The 18,564-nt window shown below is 38.7% G+C and overlaps 1 long non-coding RNA gene across 1 annotated transcript; it reads left to right on the plus strand.

The window, feature by feature from the left end:
• Positions 1-2,257: 2,257 nt before the first annotated feature.
• On the plus strand, positions 2,258-5,518 carry LOC141751375 (uncharacterized). The gene is made up of 4 exons (XR_012589977.1): positions 2,258-2,384; positions 2,488-2,617; positions 2,722-2,859; positions 3,106-5,518. It is a non-coding gene; the product is annotated as an uncharacterized LOC141751375 (long non-coding RNA).
• The last annotated feature ends 13,046 nt before the right edge of the window (positions 5,519-18,564 follow it).

Raw genomic sequence — 18,564 nt, forward strand, 5'->3', positions numbered from 1 at the left:
AGGTTTGGAGACTAAGCAGGGCTGAGTTTCAAACCAAAGTATATGTACGGCCCTGATACACACACAGTATTATTAAGGTGATTTTTTTGCTCTGAAATAAATATATACAGTAGGCAAAGTCCTTAAGCTGCTCCTTAGCTTACTATTTCATTAAAATATAATGTGACAAGATCAGTATTCAAATATAAACAAATTAATTATGTATGTAAATGTACTTCTAATTTAGTTATCCAGAAATACAGCAAGGTTAACAGAATTACACTGAAGCTATTACAAGTGAAATGAAAATAAGATACATTTTCATGTTGCTGGTTTAGAGACTTAGTATGAGCAGTATTCAAATGGCTTTCCAACTTGATTCATTGGCAGAGAATGTGTTCAAAGTAATACCATAAACTCTGCTTGCTCTCTCCCTAGGCTTCATACATCTGCTTTATGGTTTGCTTTAATAACAAAGATTTTTATTGTTGAGGTGCGTAATAAATATGACAGACCACATCCTGCAGCCTGCAAGGTATAAGGAAGAACAGGCTCTGTATGAACAGAGGAGATAGCTTGTATAAGACTAGAATGCTGGGGCTCATTTTTCTTCAAATATGGGTTGTTTCCCTGTGACAATCAATAGATAATTTGCCCTAGGGGCAAGTATTCATTTATGAACAATGTCCAAGCTTGTATCATAGGACTCATCTCACTTGATTCAAAGTTTCTTTGCCAGTGCTAACAAAATTCTATTACTTTGGTAAGATCAGGTACATTTGTGGCCTACATTTTTTCAAAAGCAGAATTTCCGTTCCTACAAGGGATTAGAGGAAAGTGTAGGTTAGGCTAAATACATGACCCATACTATAAAAATTACTATTATTTTCTTACCTGGAGTATTTTAAGATCTTTAATATACAAGCAGGCACCCACTTCTACATAGGGACTTGAATAAACAGAGTATCAGGTTTACGTGACAAGGTTTTGGTAGCAGGATGGGTTGCAGGGGTGGCTTCTGTGAGAAGACACCAGAAGATGCCCCCATGTTGGACAGACCTAGTTCCAGCTGGCTCCAAGACTGACCCACTGCTGGCCAAAGCTAAGCCCATCAGCAACATTGGTAGTGCCTCTGTGATAACATATTTAAGAAAGGGTAAAATATGGTGAACAGCAGCTGAGAGAGAGGAGAATATGTGAGAAACAACCCTGCAGATACCCAGGTCAGTGAAGAAGGAGCCGGAGGAGGTGCTCCAGGTGCCAGAGCAGAGTCCTCTGCAGCACGTGATGAAGACCATGGTGTGGCAGGTTGTCCCCCTGCAGACCATGGAGGTCCACAGTGGAGCAGATATCCACCCTGCAGCCTATGGGGGACACCACACTGGAGCAGGTAGATGTGCCCAGAGGACGTTGTGACCCCATGGAGAACGCATGTCAGAGTAGGCTCCTGGCAGGAACTCTGGCCCACAGAGAGAAGCCCACACACGAGCAGGTTTTCTGGAAGGACCTGTGACATATGGGGGACCCACACTGGAGCACTTTGTTCTTGAAGAACTGTACCCCATGGAAAGGGCCCATGCTGGGACAGTTCTTGAAAAATGATTAATGTTGGAGCAGGTCATGCAGGACTGTACACTGTGGGAGATACCCCATGCTGAAGCAAGGGAAAATCATTAGGAGGAAGGAGCAGAAGAGACAAAGTGTTATGAACTGATGGCAACCCCTGTTTCCCATCCCCCTGCACTACTCAGAGTAAGAAGGTAGAAGAGTTAGGAATGAAGCTGAACTCAGGAAGAAGGGAAGGATAGGGGGAAGGTGCTTTTAGTTTTGTTCTTGTTTCTCACTATCCTACTCTGTTTACAAATTATTGGCAATAAATTAAATTCATTTTCCTATATGAAGAGTTTTTTGTCCTTCTGTTTTGCCCGTGACAGAAATTGGTATCTTAACCCATGAGTTTATCATTGTATTTTCTCCCCTTGTCCTGTTGATAGAGGAGTGATAGAGTGGCTTGGTGGGCACCTAGTGGTGAGCTAAGGACAACCTACCACACAAAGAAAAGCTCCCTTATTCTCTTCCAGAAAGCCCTAGGTCTTACCTTTCTAGTTACATCCTCTTAACCAGAGAGTGAGGCAGACTTGATGTTAATGCCTTCCTCACTGTAAAGGAAGTTCAGTTTATATGTTTAACTTCCTAGGAGAAAGTCTTGTGTACAAACATAAACAAATTTGATTCGGAGCACCCAATATTTACCTATTTTACAACTTTCCTCTTACAGCAGGGGTCCCAGAACAGAATTTGGGATTCACTGAGTAAGAGACAAAAGGGCATAAGCTTCTATAACCCAGTAACTGAAGAATTTAACTAGTTCCTGTCTACTACATCTTATCTAAAGACATTTGGAGGTTAGAACTCAGAGCCCTTTTTCCAAGCTGAAGATTATATTTCTAGAAATGTTTCATAAAACACTATGTTGAGATTCCTAAATGTATTTTATCTTTTCTACAGGAAATTTAGGGGCTTTAGGTTCCATTCCAAAATACAAGACCTGCATTCATCAAATCAGTTAAGCAGGGCTTAGAAGTCTAGTTCAAGACTGATTTGAGAAAATACCAGCTAACACACCATGGAGTCTGAGGTACTTTGAATGCCTGAAATGGGATTTAATTGCCTATGAATTTGAATTTAGTGCTAATTTAGATATGCTAGAGTGTTCTAATTGTTTTCTGCTTGCCTTTCTAGAAGTGTGCTGCTCTCTTGCAGCTCATATTGTGTATCATATCTTCCAGTCCTATGAGAACATGTTGGACAGCTGGACATCTGAAAATGGGAGATGAATATTTGTCTGGGAAATGGAATCTTACTTTTAAGACTTCAGAGGTAAATTTTTCTGTGCACGTGAAGTTGTATTAGTAGCAGTCTAAAAGTTATGTCCTGATCTTTGTTAAGCAGTGGATCATTTGAATCACAGTTGTCCAAGGATCTAAGCCCCCAGGAACAAATTTGCTCAAATCATGCCTACCACATTAAGACTTAAATCAAAAAGAGTGTAAGATTTCAGTAGGCCCTTTCTAAATCACTAATTGTTACTCATATTTGAAAATCTACCTTTTTATTCACCTTTAGCAAGTTTGCAGGTGATACAAAAAGGCCAAGAGTGGCTGAAAGACCAAAGGGTTGTGCTGCCATTGAGAAGGACCTCAACATGCTGAAGAAATGAGCCAAGAGGAACCTCATGAAGTTGAATAAGGGGAAATGCCAAATCCGGAGATGCCCACTGTCAGGACAAGAGGCAATGGACATAAATTCAAAAAACAGAAAAATTTATATGAACACAAGAATAAACCAGTAAACACTGGAAGAGGTTGCCCAGAGAGGTCGTTGAGTTTGCAAATCTCAAGATATTCAAAACCTGTGAGGACACAGACCTGGGCAACCTGCCCTATTTAATCCTGCTCTGAGCAAGGGAGTTGGACTCTATAGTGTCCAGAGGCCCCGTCCAACCTCAACTGTTCTTTGATTCTGTGATCTTGCTATTTAGGTACTTAACAGTGGACTGAGCCAAATGAAGCCATACTAAAGAATGAACATTTTCTTATTGCAGGTTGAATGGCATTTGAATAGGGAATGAAGTTCACCTTGCTGTTTGATCAGGCACCTATATTTTGAAACTGTTTCTGTTAGAATTAAGGAAATCTTTCAAGACCTTCAGTCATTTAAATCGGGCAGGAAAAAATACACAATTTGACCCCACCTGGAGTACTGCGTCCAGCTCTGGAGCCCCCAACTTAAGAAGGACGTGAACCTGTTGGAGCGGGTCCAGAAGAGGGTCACAAAGATGATCAGGGGGCTGGAGCACCTCTTCTGTAAAGACAGGTTGAGAGAGTTGTGATTGTTCAGCCTGGAGAAGAGAAGGCTCCAAGGAGACCTTATAGCCCATTCCAGTATCTAAAGGGGGCCTACAGGAAAGATGGAGAGGGATTGTTTCTCAGCGAGAGTAGTAATGGGACAAAGAGTAATGTTTTTAAACTGAAAGAGGGTAGATTTAGATTAGGTATTAGGAAGACATTTTCCACTCTGAGGGTGGTGAGACACTGGAACAGGTTGCCCAGAGAAGTTATTGATGCCCCATCCCTGGAAGTGTTCAAGGCCAGGTTGAACGGGGCTTTGAGCAACCTGTGGCAGGTGTCCCTGCCCATGGCAGGAGGGTTGGAACTAGATGGTCTTTAAGGTCCTTTCCAACTGTAGCCATTCTATGATTCTAGGATTCTAATTTCCTGTAGAAAACAATATTTTGTTGGCACATGTTGGACTTTGTGACCTATGAAATGCATTCTAAGCTTAATTTATTATTACATCAGCAATAAAATAACATTTTCTCTAGTAATTCATTATACTGTAGAGTCTCTGATTCTTTTTTTTAATACTGAAACATTGTATAAGTAATGAGTTTAGCATCTTGTATTAGTACTAGATTTGCATTTATAGTACAATTGCTGTTACTGCTGTTATGTTTTATATATAGTTGTCTATGAAAGTTGGGAGGTGTTAATCAACTGATGAATGCTAGTTTAGCAGACATGACATAACAAAAGGACAGGGTGATAACAATCATTAGTTTAGAACTAATAAAATCTGTTGTGTGTAATTTACCTATAACATTTAAGGCTCACTGTAATTGGTCTGTCATTTTTTATCACTGCAAAATATGCTCCTATTTTCATTATAAGAGCTGTTGTTACAAGGCAGTCTGTAGGTGCCTTAGCTTGATTCATTGAATTCTAGTAAAATTATAGGTGTCATCTCCAGGAGACGAAGACCAGAACGTGCCAAATATGTTCTTTATGCAATATCTTCAGAAGGCAGAAGTTATTCGTAGAGAGGATATTGGCCCAAAGTTTCTTAGCTGTGAAATAGTTTCAGGCATTTTCATTGCATATCATTAAAGACTAAATGAATTGTTAATATCTGAAAGCTTTAAACCTAATTCTTGAGGAACTTGTGACAGATGGATATGGTGAGATGAAGGTAATGATGTAAAATACACCCTTTGACAAGTCTTGCATTGTCTTTCATGGATGAGTCTATTTAGTTTCTATTTAGTCTATTAGTCTATTTAGTTTCCATTTTTCTCACTTCTGCCTGTGATTTTTGGAAACCACTCTTCCTTTATTTCAGCGCCATACTGGATAACAGTCAGAAGCTGCTTCCAGGAGGATGAAGTGAAGGCAACTTCTCTGCTGGAGGAAGAATGCCACCATCAACTAATTAGACAAAAGGTCTTCCAATGATAAAATATTTCTGAGATAAAGACTCACTATTGAATTGGATTAAAGATTCACCATGACTTGATCAGTTAAAGATGGAGTAGTGAAGCAAGAAAGTAATTGTTGCAGTAAGATGAAACACAAGGAAGGAAGTAAATGAAATTGCCCTTAGGTTCAGAAAAGTGATAAAAGGAAATAGGAAAACAAAATACAACTTGTGTAAGTGTTGCAAATTAATCTTATTTTAATACACAGCAAAATAAACAATTATCAAAGCACAACAGTTTGTGCTTTGAATTCAGTCAGTAGAAGATATGTTGATAACTTTTCAGAAAAAAATAGGCATATTTTGTACGACTTACTATGATTAAAGAAAAACAATTATAGAATCATAGAATAATTTAGGTTGGAAAAGACCCATAAGATCATCGAGTCCAACCATAAACTTAACACTGCCAAGTCCACCACTAAACTATGTGCCTAAGCACCACATCTAGACGTCTTTTAAATACATCCAGGGATGGTGACTCAACCACATTCCTGGACAGCCTGTTTCAATGCTTGACAACCCTTTCGGTGAAGAAATTTTTTCTAATACACAATCTAAACAACTTGAGGCCATTTCCTCTTGTCCTGTCACTTGTCACTTGGGAAAAGAGACCTGTACCCACCTTGCTACAACCCCCTTTCAGGTAGCTGCAGAGGCCAATAATCTCTTCCCTTATCTTCCTTTTCTTCAGGCTAAACAACCCCAGTTCCCTCAGCTGCTCCCCATAAGACTTGTGCTCTAGACCAGTTTGTTGCTCTTCTTTGGACAGGCTCCAGCACCTCAATGTATTTCTTGTAGTGAGGTGCCCAGAACTGAACCCAATATTTAAGGTGCAGCCTTTTTCTGCATGAAGAAATTCCACAGTTGTTTTCTAAATTGTGAAAAAGTAAAATTAAACCTTTTCCCTGACATTTACAGTATTAGGTTCTCTGTTCTAAGAAATGGTATTCCATTCATTTTATTATGTCTCTGTTGTTTCCCTTTACCAGTTTTCTCCTCTTCAGGCTGAAAACACCAGTCCATGCTGTTCTTTTCTAATTATACTTTATCCTTTTTGAGGTGGTCGGATGAAAACCACATCTCTTTCTCAGGATTCAGGAAAAACACAAGATTTATATAGATTTATACACTTACAACTATTCTTCAATACTTTGTCTGGATAAAAAACTGTCTGGATGGCCAGGTCTAAAGAGTTGTGGTGAATGGGTTTAAATTCAGTTGGCAGCTGGTCACAAGTGGTGTTCCCCATGGCTCAGTATTGGGGCCCATTCTGTTTAATACCTTTATCTATGACCTGGAAGAGTGAACTGAGTGCACCCTTAGTAAATTTGCAGATGACACCAAGTTAGGCAGGAGCGTTGGCCTGTTTGAGGGTAGGAAGTATCTACAGAGGGATCTGGACAGGCTGGATCAATGGGCTGAGGCCAATGGTATGAGGTTAAACAATGCAAAATGATGGGTCCCGCACTTGGGTCACAACAACCCCATGCAGTTTAGGGAAGAGTGGCTGGAGAGCTGCCTGTTGGAAAATGACCTAGAGGTACTGGTCAACAGCTGGGTGAATATGAGTCACCAGTGTGCCCAGGTGGCCAAGAAGGACAATAGCATAGAGTTTTCCTATAGTTTTGGCCTCTCTCAGTGACTAGGAATTTATTTTCTCCCATTGATCTCCAACATCAAATATCTTCTACAACAGTTTCAGCAAAATAAATTTCTGTCATCATGTATGTACAGCTAGGAGCAGTTCCCTTCTCCCACGTACTATCTCCATGTACGGATTTTCATTTTTGGATTCCCCTAAGATGGCTCTATTTCTTTACGGACCTTTGATGGCAGGTCTTATTAAAACCCTGGAAATCCATATACATTCCAGCAATTGGATCTTCAGTATCCTCAAACTCTAAGGATGCATTAATACCCAAACATTTAATGTGCATACAACTGTTCTCTGGCACTTGAACTCACTAGCAGGGCCTACTCTGTTTCATATTCTCCAAAGCAGGTGGCTGCATGTCGAGAATGGTCTCCATATTGCATTAGCTCCTAAATTGTAAGCAGGACAGTGATAGTTGGCATGAGTCAAAAGCCTGCTAGAGAGTATTCTAACAGTTTACTGGTGAATAGAATCAAGTTCCACTGTCTGGGAACATTCCCAAAGAAGCCATTGACTTTTTTACAGTACTGTATTGATTTTGGATGGAAAGACTGCTCTCTATAGAATCTGCATTGATTCTTCCTCCTTTCCCATCTCTCTCTCTCTCTATTTTTCTCTCTCTTTTCTTTTCCCTCTGCCAGTTCCAATCTCTACAGTTTGTCTGAAGTTAAATCAGATTTACCAGTTCATTTTCTAGTTCTCTCCTGGACTATTTTTAAAGTTGATGTCCTATTTGATCCTTTCCATCCTTCTGATTTTAGCTGGTACTTAGCAATTTCATATTTGATTAGCTTTAGATTTCTTGGCTGAATATCATCTCTTTGGTCAATTTCTCATTAATCTCTTTGTTGGTTTATCTTAATAATCATTTACCGACACTTCAATTTGAGACAGTTCCCTCATAAAAAAAAAAAATAAAAAAAAAGAAATCCATTATGGAGAAGTATTCAGAGAACACAAATAGAGTACATTTTTAGCTGTTCTACTATGGTAATTTCTTCCTTAAGGGTTTCTTTAGTACCTGCATGGTCTTTGGACCCTTGTTAATTCTTCGGCATTCTTCGTCACTGTGCTTAAAAAAAACTCTGTTAGAAGTTTTAATATTGTTAGTAAGTCACTCCAAAACATTTTTTTCAAACCTGCAATGTTTAATTCAACAGCATATGTCTTCTTTTCTCCTACTTTTTAATTTGGACCCAACTTTTATCTTTTGAATGACTTTTTATTATTATTATTTTTTAATTTATAACAAGCTCCTATATTCAGCTGTTTACTAGATTAAATTCCAGTTAACTTACTGGCTTAACTACCAGTGTTCTTCCTGCCTGCAGCAGGAATGTGAGGGAGATCTATCAGTCTGTTGAGGCTCCTCTGCATTATGTTCTGAAGATAGGGAAAAGCTAATATTCTTGGATTTCACTGAATCCTTTGCAGTGAAAATGGTGATAAAGGCAACGGTGCTGTCTATTATTTATAAAGGAGCTTGGCATCCATGCAGACTTCACCTCTTGGCCTTCTTTCTTTTGTGGGATTTCTGACTTTTATGTCTCCCAAGCCAGCAGAATACCTTCCTTATGAAGTTATCATGGTACGTTCTGTTCTATGTCTCGAAGAGAAACATGTACAAAACTACCGGGGCTTGACAAGCAAGCAAAAGTACATGTGTCGGTAGTGAAGACAGCCCACTGGGAGTCAGGGGTTCTCCTTGTTCTATTTATACATTTAGATGCTGCAAGGGTTAGGCTTGGTGAGGCACTCTTCTTAGAGCTAAAAATTCTCCCTGCTTGTGACCCATCGCAGGGATTTCTGCTGTCTGAACTATGGAAACAGGTGACAGCAGTAGCTGGTTAGCATCTTCCTTCGTAGCAGCAGCATAAGAAAAGGAGGTGCTTTGATACAAACTGTTGACTGTAAAAGAATAAAGATTTAGAGCAGAAGACTTAGTGATGAGTCCATTCCTCTTTGTTTCTGTTCTCCACATCCCTGTTCCCGGTACGGTTCTTTCTGGCCTACCTAGCTGAACTACGGTCCCAGTTATTACTTTCATGCCCGTTCCTTCCACAGAAACCTGGTTCTTTACACAGATTCATTACAGGACGGTCTCCTGGTTAATAAATAAATAATTTTAAAAAGTATGCCTTTCAATTTAACAGCGGCTATTACTTTATTAAGTGTCAAATTTAGATGTAGCCATCAGCCCATTGTTTCAGAAAGTCTTCTGGTTAGGGCATAAACTCCCAACACAGCTCAGCTTGTTACTACACCAGTTCAAGACATCCGGGTGAACAACAAAACCCAACATTTAGACTGAACAAAGATATCTCTGTCTTGTTTCAAAACTCTTCTTCCACCATGAAGTTCATAAAAACTGAGTTTACTATGCCACCATGAAAGATGAAACAGAACTCTTTATTACATGAGAGGGAAGACCAAGAAGACCAAGACTATGAGGTCTGTTTGGAGCTTTGCTATATCAAATAACTTAAATAATGCAATACCTCTTTTATATATAAACTTTTTTTTTTGAGTCTTGAGAAACAACAAAGGTTGGGCTGAAAGCACACTAAGAGTCTCTTAAAATAAAGAGCAAACCTACACTATATAGGGTGTTCAGTGTGTTCTTTAAGTGATCATTTCTTGATGATAACATCCTGAAGCACAGATTGGCTTATTTTTTTTTGCCTTCAAATGCTATTGGGACAAATACATTTCCCTGATGTTTATGAATAGAAACTGACATTTCAAAATAAAACTTAAGTCTGTAGATTGATCTTTGTTAGATTTCTACATGACTGAAGGCACAACCAAATGTCCTGTAATGAAAGTATTTTTATAGTGGTTGAATGTCAATGTGCAGTATGTTAAAGTTCATTATAATGCTGAGTGTTCTAGGAAATGTGTCAATTTGTAATGCTTATGGCTGATAATGCCATCAGAATAAGTTCTGGTTTATTACCACACACACAGCAAGAGGAAGATGACACTTTTAAATGAAATTAAAGTCTTTTCATATTTCTCTTTACTGGTTTTCTGCACGGCAGAAACAAACACTTAAAATTATGAAAGCTGAACATTAAAATTTAATGCAATACCCATATAAATATTGTAATTCACAGCATACATGTAGTCTAATACAGTCTGTGCAGTACGATTATCTGGAGATTTTCACCTTATCTTTTTTTTTTTTTTCACTCACATATATTTCACATTGCACTCTATTCTGATGTCTTTATTTAGGACAATAACATGGCTACCAACTCCAGTTGTATTTTGAGAGTGACTCAGAGAACTTTAGGATCTAAGATGCTCAAAACAGGTATCCCTTCCAGGCAGCTACTGAGAAAATCATTAGGCAATTTGACAACATGTTGGAGTGCAGGAAGTTATTATAATTGATATGTGGGAGAGGAGACAAGAAACAACTGTAGCAACAGGAAAAGAGACTCAGCTGCTGACAGAAGAGGTGAAAATCACAGGTCAATGTTGTGTTACTTCTGTGACAGATAGACATAGTTTGTTTCCTTCCCAGAGGAGAAAGGAATGCCTTTGTTCCCCTTTACTCAAATCAATCTCAAAGCATATCCAGGGTACCTCTTATCACAGAAAAAAAAATAGCTTAGATAGTTTAAGAGTTTTCCAGTTGCTGTCATAACCAAGTTGCATTTTCAATAGTAGTTCCAGTGGTTTTGAAAGGCTTTCTTTCTACACCGTAACAAAGTTCAAAAGCACAGTTCATACCTCAGGACCACATGTAGACAATCATATTCACCATCCTAAAGCTGTTGATTCCTATAGAAGTCCTTTCCTCCCTGTTCTTACGAAACAAAAGACAAGAATGGTTTCTTGAAACTAATGTTACTGGGATGTGCTTTCTGCATCACAAAAAAGGTCACAGATGAGAATAGCAAGGCTTGAGATCACGAAAACACATTATTTTTAAAGAATTCTGTAAAGAGGACATCCTCAAGTGAGATCATACCCAAACTACCAGCTTAGTTCAGTGTCAAGGTTCCTGACTGCCATTACCCATTTCAGTTTAGTCAATTATTTCAGGGAAGTTTATAAAGCTTTTGCTTATGTACAGAGATGACCTCATCAGAACAAGTTAGAGCTTAATTCACAGCTCCTACTGTCACAATTTAAAGTCAGATTCAGATATACTTAACAGAAGGATCTCCTCTGAGTTGCTTGGCATGCAGAAGTTATACAGAGTGTCTGCCACTCATGTACTCCCAGGGTCACTTGTCTGGTGAGAAAGTTGAAGATACCTGTTCTACTTGTGATCTGATTGACCTTCACAGCTCGCCTTAGCAAAGAACAAAAAGGGAGATGCAGTCATAGCCATAAATTTACCAGTGTCAAGAAGATGTGTTTTGGGTGGTTCTGTATCTCATAACGACATATCAAAATACAACTGTATACAGGAATGCTCCCCGGATGTCCTACTATGCACTGGATAGCTTTGAATCACAGCATACCTTGATCAAAAGGCCTCATGCAGAAGTACAAGTAAAACAGACTTCCCAAAGACAAGGTTGAGAACTGTGCAAAACCCCCAATGTTGTAGCTGCAGGTCCTGGAGGGATTTGTTACCTGCTCACCACACTGGGGCAGAGTTGATTTTGGCTCTCTAAAGCTAGAGAAATCATCTGTCTCTCAATGCCAGAGTTCCTGTGCTGTCCATTACATTACAAGGACAGAAGGAAAGGATCAAGGTAAATGCTGAAAATTTTTATTGCAAGCTTTTCTTTTTTTTTTTTTTTTTTTCAGAAGGCAAGATATAAAAGGATATCGGAAGGGCTTCATATGTTAGTGATTAATAGCAATTACTGATTGATATCAATTCTTAAAAGGAAGAAAAATCTAAGAAAACACTTCTCTGAACAAACAACCCATCGACTTATCATGGGATATACAGTTTTCCATTATTAGGGCCAGAAATATAATTTGACAGAATCGGTGAGTTGTTTCTGCAGATTTGAAGACTTAGTCTCATGGTTTGGGTTGGACTGGCCACTGAGATGAACGACAGATGCTATCCCTCACCTGTGATATACTTTGTGAGATACTGCAGATCCTTAAAGCCCTGCTACAGCTAGGATGGGGTCCAAATACTCTGTATCCTTGTGCTGCAGGGAGATGTAGCTAACCTGTCCTGAACGAGACGTGCGATGTATACCACTTAATGGAATGAAGTCGGGAAGAAAATAAATGAAGGATGTAAAGTGTATTTGTCTCTCTAAAGACTGAAAGATAGGGAAGGTGAAGTTCTCAGACATTGCAAAACCAACCTCTTGGTGGACAGTCTGTACTACACCTGTTTCATTTACACTCATTAATTTCTTAAAAACAAAGAGCTGATGAGAGCTAAAGGGAACAGCTGGCTGCTCCTGAATCCTCTGCAGCCAGAGATCAGGCAGGTGTTCATCTTTCAGGCTGCAGCAGTGGTACAGGATTGCCTGGTGTGGGTAACAGCTGTGCAGGGTAGAGCAAGGAGCCTGCATGAGAACGTCTGGTCTACCAGCACAGGTTGCTTGCCAACACATCTGTGTCAGTCCTGGATTGCTGGCTGGCGTACAGTGCTTTGGGGAGAGCTGAGCAGGGAAATCTCATGAAATAACCTTATTTAAAATAAGTGTTGGGGTTTTTTTAAATCTGTAAGCAAAGAGGTCAGATTATGCCTACAGCCTCCTTCCTCCTCTGCCATTTAATCTGCCTCAGGTGTCCTACATCACCAGTCCTTCCTCAGGTCTCAGCAGAAGAGGCTCATTGCTGTGTGTGCCTGGGGGATGCATATATTTTGCTCTGGGCACAGTGTGTTCCTATGCATGCAGCAAATATCCCTCAGTGTGTGTTTTGGCTAGAGTTGGGACTCCAAGGTTATCAGTGCTGTCCAGGATTTTGTTTTCCTAGCTGAGAATTGTGGGGGGAAGACAATGTGATTTAACCCATCTGCTCAGAGCAAAGGCAATTTCCTTCTCTCCTGCTCAGTCCTTCATGGCTGTGAAAATCTATTAAAGTAAACTCTAGCTTTGCCCATTGCCACCTGCCTTTCTCCCACAGGAACCCTGTCTTCCTCTGTTTCTCTCTTCAGTATCAGAGAATGCCAATATGTTTAGCCACTAGCAGCTGTGTCAAAAACACAGGAAAAAAAATATCCCTCAAAGGTCAGGTAAGGAAGAGGAGGGAAGACCTGCCCAGAAGACCCACTGTTCCCACTCTGTCTTATTTTTGGCAGGACAGATCAGCAGCTGTGCAGTTTTGCAATTTTATTTCAGCAACAGTCATGTTTTACAGCACTATCAACCATATCTGGTTAACACACGTGCTCTGGAAAAATTCAACCATCACAACAGCTTCAGCTGTGCATCTCTCCTAGGAAACTGTCCTGTAAATCAAAGCTATTCCTGTGAACAGGAGAAATATTCATTGATTTGAAAACGTTTTCTCAGAGGAGAACTGTGACAGCTGTTTTGAGGGCTATGTCTAACAATTGTTAGAGTCAAAACTTTTTCATTTTTAGACTTCTATAGTATATGTTATAATTTCTTCACACTAAAAGTATCTAGTTGTATAAAGCTAAAATAAGGCTAGTTAAAGCAAGTTAAACTCTAGTCACCTAACTATTGCACAATTTTTTGCTTCAGCTAAGAATAGGTAAAAGACGACCAGACAAGTCTAGACAAGGCCAGGCAAGTCCTTAGGCCTTATATAGCTAAGCCAGTACAACGTTGTGGTGCATTAATAGCAATGGGAACAGTACAATTACTACAGAGCTACACAGTGTTGAACCTTTTTCTACTATAGGAATAAATGTCTCTCACAAAGTGTTGGACTTGACAGTAAATGCTAGTAGCTGTTGATTACAGTATCTTAATGTAATTTAATCAAAACTATGCCAATCGTCACACACAACTTCACTCTCGTAGTTTATTTTAAAATAGTATAAGTCATGTCAGTTTCTTTTAAGAGAAATCATTTCAGTTGTTCTAGATTAATGACTGCATTAATTTCTATTTTTCCCAACAAAGTCAAATAACAGGCTTGCGAGGCTTAGCTGGTTAATATTTTTGCAAAGCAGAAGTTTTGTTTCATGGCACTAACAGGCTCAGCTAAAGACTGTATAAGTTTATAATACCATAGCCACCATGCTTGTCTTCTCTTTTGATGCAGTGCGCTAGTTTAAAATAGATCCTCTGCTGAGCTAATTATGAAGTTGTATTAATTCCAAATAATTCCACGTTGAGCTCACTTCTTCTTAGCTAAAGGGACTCAGTTCCCATTGTTTTGAATCTTTTGAGCTGGTTTAGAAGATAATGGTGAAAATACTAGTAAAAAGATTACACTAAAAGTTGCTGTGATTACTAACACAGGTCAATCTATAGAACTAGACACTTCCTCAAAATTCTCAGTATACAGACCCAGATAATGAGTATGTATTAGATACACAACCCTGATTTCATTCCTCAAAATGGGGTGGCAGCAGCAGTGAAGCTGCTGAACACTTCCCTGCGGAAAGCCAAGTCACAAATTATTTCATTTGGATCAGCAATATGCAGTTTATGAGACCTTGAATAAACAATCGCTGCTACGTTCACAGGGAACGGTAATGAAATTATCTCTAGTATAAAAGAAAACTAGAACACTTCAGTAATATAACCCTTATTACTATAAGATATTTCTGTTATACTAGAATACCTCTGTAGTGCCAATAATAAAAAACAATCTGATGCCAGTGTCAACTGTGTGTTCTACTTAGCATGGTTATTTTATTAACAGACACTGATATCGTCTCCCAGGGTAGACTGAGAAATAAGAAAGGGGGAAACTTCCTATAAACACATAACGCCTGAGCGTTCTGTCAGGTACTGTTTGTTTAAATGTGAAATGTTAAAGTATTTTCTCATACATCAATTTCCCAGAGAGCCTAACAAGACACAAAACAGCAGCAGGAGCTAAATACTAAGTTGTAGTCTGAAAAAAAATCCTTATTTCTCCCTCTCCCCAAAGAAGAGCCTTGATTTTCATATCAAATTATAAATCGTTTTCCAACCCCATAAGGCTAAATAAAACATAATTCTAACCAAATCAAGTTTTAAAAAGTCATTTTCCAATGTTGTTGAAGTGATTGCTATTAATTACTTCCCTCAAAAAAGCAATTTACCATGTAGAAAGACAACTCTTCTGAAAGCTCCCCACAGGGCTCAGTGCCCTTCTGATTGACCTGGGAGCAGTCTATTACACATGGCTCTGAGAGAAGCAGAGACTCCTGTGTTCGGTATTCCAGCTAATCAAGCCAGATTGCTCCCAGGGAGAGCCAGTGGCATATCCATTTACTGTAGCTCATTCACATGAATTTGTCATCAGCTCAAATCCCCATGGCTTGTGCCCTCATGAAGTCAGGCCCTTCTGTCATAGGCAGGCTCATGTCAGACATCCCCATTGCCTGACCTTTCAAGAATTCTAAATACCCAGAATACAACTCCTAATTTAGGACTAAGAAACTATCTTGACCTATCCAACTTCAACCGAACATTCTGACACTAATACCCGCCTCAAAAAAACAACATAAAGGTAATATATTACAAAAAGTTTCCTTAAGCAGAAGCCATAACAAAATGCTTTAATCTCTTTAGAGATTATTGTTTTTACTATTGCCAACACACCATTTTAATAGATAATTGCAAGTGTACAAAGGCACAATGCTGCACTCAGGCCATACAGTACTGTATTAGAGGAGTTCCAAAGCAGTGTATTCATCATTTGACCCAAATAGTCATTGGGTGTTAAGTACCTGCACAAATTCAGGGAATGAGTTTGTAAGTACCACTTAAAGTTACACTTCCACAGTCAAGTTTGTATAGGCAATTCTTGTAATCATGTCCTGTTGGGTCTACAGATGTGTAATATACTGACAAAAAGACCTTAAATAATTTGAGTTCTCCAGCAGTCACAACTAAGTTATTAGTCGCTACCAGATCATATTTTAAGTTGCATTTTCAAATCTGCAGAAGCTATGGTAGCACAACCAGCATGGTAAACTAGCAAAACTCTAGTTTTAGCATTATCTTATACATCACATTTCTCAATCCGTGCATTTTTCAGGTATCTTTTTGGACATCTACCAAAGACTTACCTTAGGAACAATACAAGTAGAGAGCGCTCTATACAGCAAGCTTCAAACAACTGTTCCAAGACCAACAGTGTTAAAAACACTGTATTCTAGGGACACTATTTTAAGTTTTGCTTACAGTGGCTGAACAATTTTAGGGCAAGAAAAAAGCATTCGTAATCTATTCATCAAAAGATTATTAAGTCATGCACCTTCTTTACTGGAGAGGGGAGGAAACCACCTGTAAATATCAGTTGAAGCTTAATCACTATAATGAGTTGTTGGGGCATTTTTCAAAACACCTGGTATCAATACTGCAGCATCCTTTCTTAGAAAGTGGATTGCTACCGATTCAGCTGTGATGTTGGTTGGATAATGTCAGCTTGTCAACAGGCTTGAACTCCTTAGTATGCAATGCTTTTCAATATTGCGTCTAGGCTACTTCATAATTTGCTAGTGTGGGATGTCTTCTGAAGCCATATCAGCACATAGTAAGAAAACATTAAGGGTCATGATCTACAGCTGACCCGTGGGACCATCATGGTCAGGCTAGATATAGCAGTCTGTTTGTTTCTACATTCAAATGCTGCAGCAACTTGTAATTTCTACAACAATATGAAACATAGCTACAACCCATAATCTGGAACTTTGAATATGGACTGATGTCTTTAGAATCACCAGTTCCTTTTCTGCCAGGAAACCTAAAAATTACAGATTTATACATTGCACTGTCTTCCAGCCAAAGATACCTTTGTTAGGCTACAAAGACCTCATTCTCTTCTCTTCCATATCTTTTCAGTAACTTTATTCTTTGTCAACCTTTCTCCAAGTGGTCCTAGAGAAAGTAATTTGAGTAAAACAAAAATATAAATTGTATGTCAGGAATTATTAGGAGAGAAATGAAGTGCAAAGCATAGAAAATTACTGTGTCATTGAATAAATTTATAATTCACCTGCTACTTAAATATTGGTTTCCTATCTCAGGGATATAATGGCAGGTTGAAAGGTAAGGTTCAAGAGGTCTCTACATCAATCACAAGGATAGACCTTCTTGCATCCAAGAAACAACTAAATAAACTAGGAATATTCAGTATGAAAAAAAAAAGCGCAATCAAGGGAGATATGATACAGATCTACAAAGTCAAGGGGGTGGTAGAAGAGTGAACAAAGTGCAAAAAAGTAAGAGCGTCAACTTACGTTATCAGAAATAATTAAAAATAAAAGGTAATGATTCCTCCTGCAACATGCATTAATGATTCGAAGTGCTTTGCCATTCTGGGAAGCCAAGAGTTAAAACTAGTTCAGGATGGACTAGATGTGTTTAAGGAAGAGAACTCCAATGATGCACAGAAATGACATATAGCTCAGAAAGCCTCCAAGATATAAATGGCTGTGGATTGACTATGCATGAAAACAACTATACGTGCTGCATCTAGTCTCCCGTCTTTGTCATTTTTTAGCTGCTAATACAGACAAGCTACTTGTATCTTTGACTAAATCAATATAGCTGGTTTTACATGCTCTGGGGCACTCTGCCATTCTTTTTAGTGCCTCTGAAGCCTTTCAAAGAAGCCTACAACCTCTTCATCTGCTGCCACCATTCTATTTGCGCTGCAGCTTTTCAGAACAGATGTTTGGAACTGGAAGCTGTCACAGCTAGAAAAAGTGAAGCTCCTTCTCTTGGCTGACGCAGTGGAGGACAAATTACTGCATTATAGTAAGGTTATCCTTAAGCTAAAACTGCTTTGATTCTACTTTTATGAATTTCATGCCCTACAGATGCAATCATTCCATCAGTTAATATCAGGAACTGCTTATTCTTTGGCTTTGCAGTGTGTATTCATTTTAAAAATCATAACAAAAGTCAGGTAATGTATATGCACACAGTTATAATATAAAAAATGGTAAAATTGTAATTATCTTCATATTCAAACACTTCCTTAATTTATCGTCTTTGCATGAAAGATTTATAGAACCTGTCTTCCTAAATCCCCTCTGTCTATAATAATGGTGTATTTTTTAAATAACTGTCCAAAAAAGGAGTCCAAATGCAGTCCTTGATCAGACTAAAGCAGAACTGAAACTCTGTAATTTCATGAGCTGTCTTTTTAAGCAAGATTCCAGCCTCTTGCTAATGAATGCAGTTCATTCAAATTAAAATCAAGTGTAATTTTATCACTGCTGATATCACTTGCAAAATACTGATCCAGATAACGTCAAATATTTTTGAAAGGTGTTCTAGCTTCAAAAGAGGTTACTTTCAAGATTCTGTGTTGTCCCTGTCTTCGCTTTCCCTGTTTCCGAGATTTTAATTTTCTACTGGTCAAACTGATGCTTAGTTCTTTTTGTTTTTTCTCCATTTTCCAAGGAAAACCTGTCAAGGAATTCGCTGTATTAGAGCTGAGAGAAGCATGTGTGGGAGCTGAAGGAGAAGGAGAAGAAAGGTCTGTGAAGAACTTGAACAGAAACCAAGGATATTTCTTATTTCAGGTTAAGTTGAACT

The sequence above is a fragment of the Larus michahellis genome, chromosome 1 (genome assembly GCF_964199755.1).
Source record: "Larus michahellis chromosome 1, bLarMic1.1, whole genome shotgun sequence".
Taxonomy (NCBI): Eukaryota; Metazoa; Chordata; class Aves; order Charadriiformes; family Laridae; genus Larus; species Larus michahellis.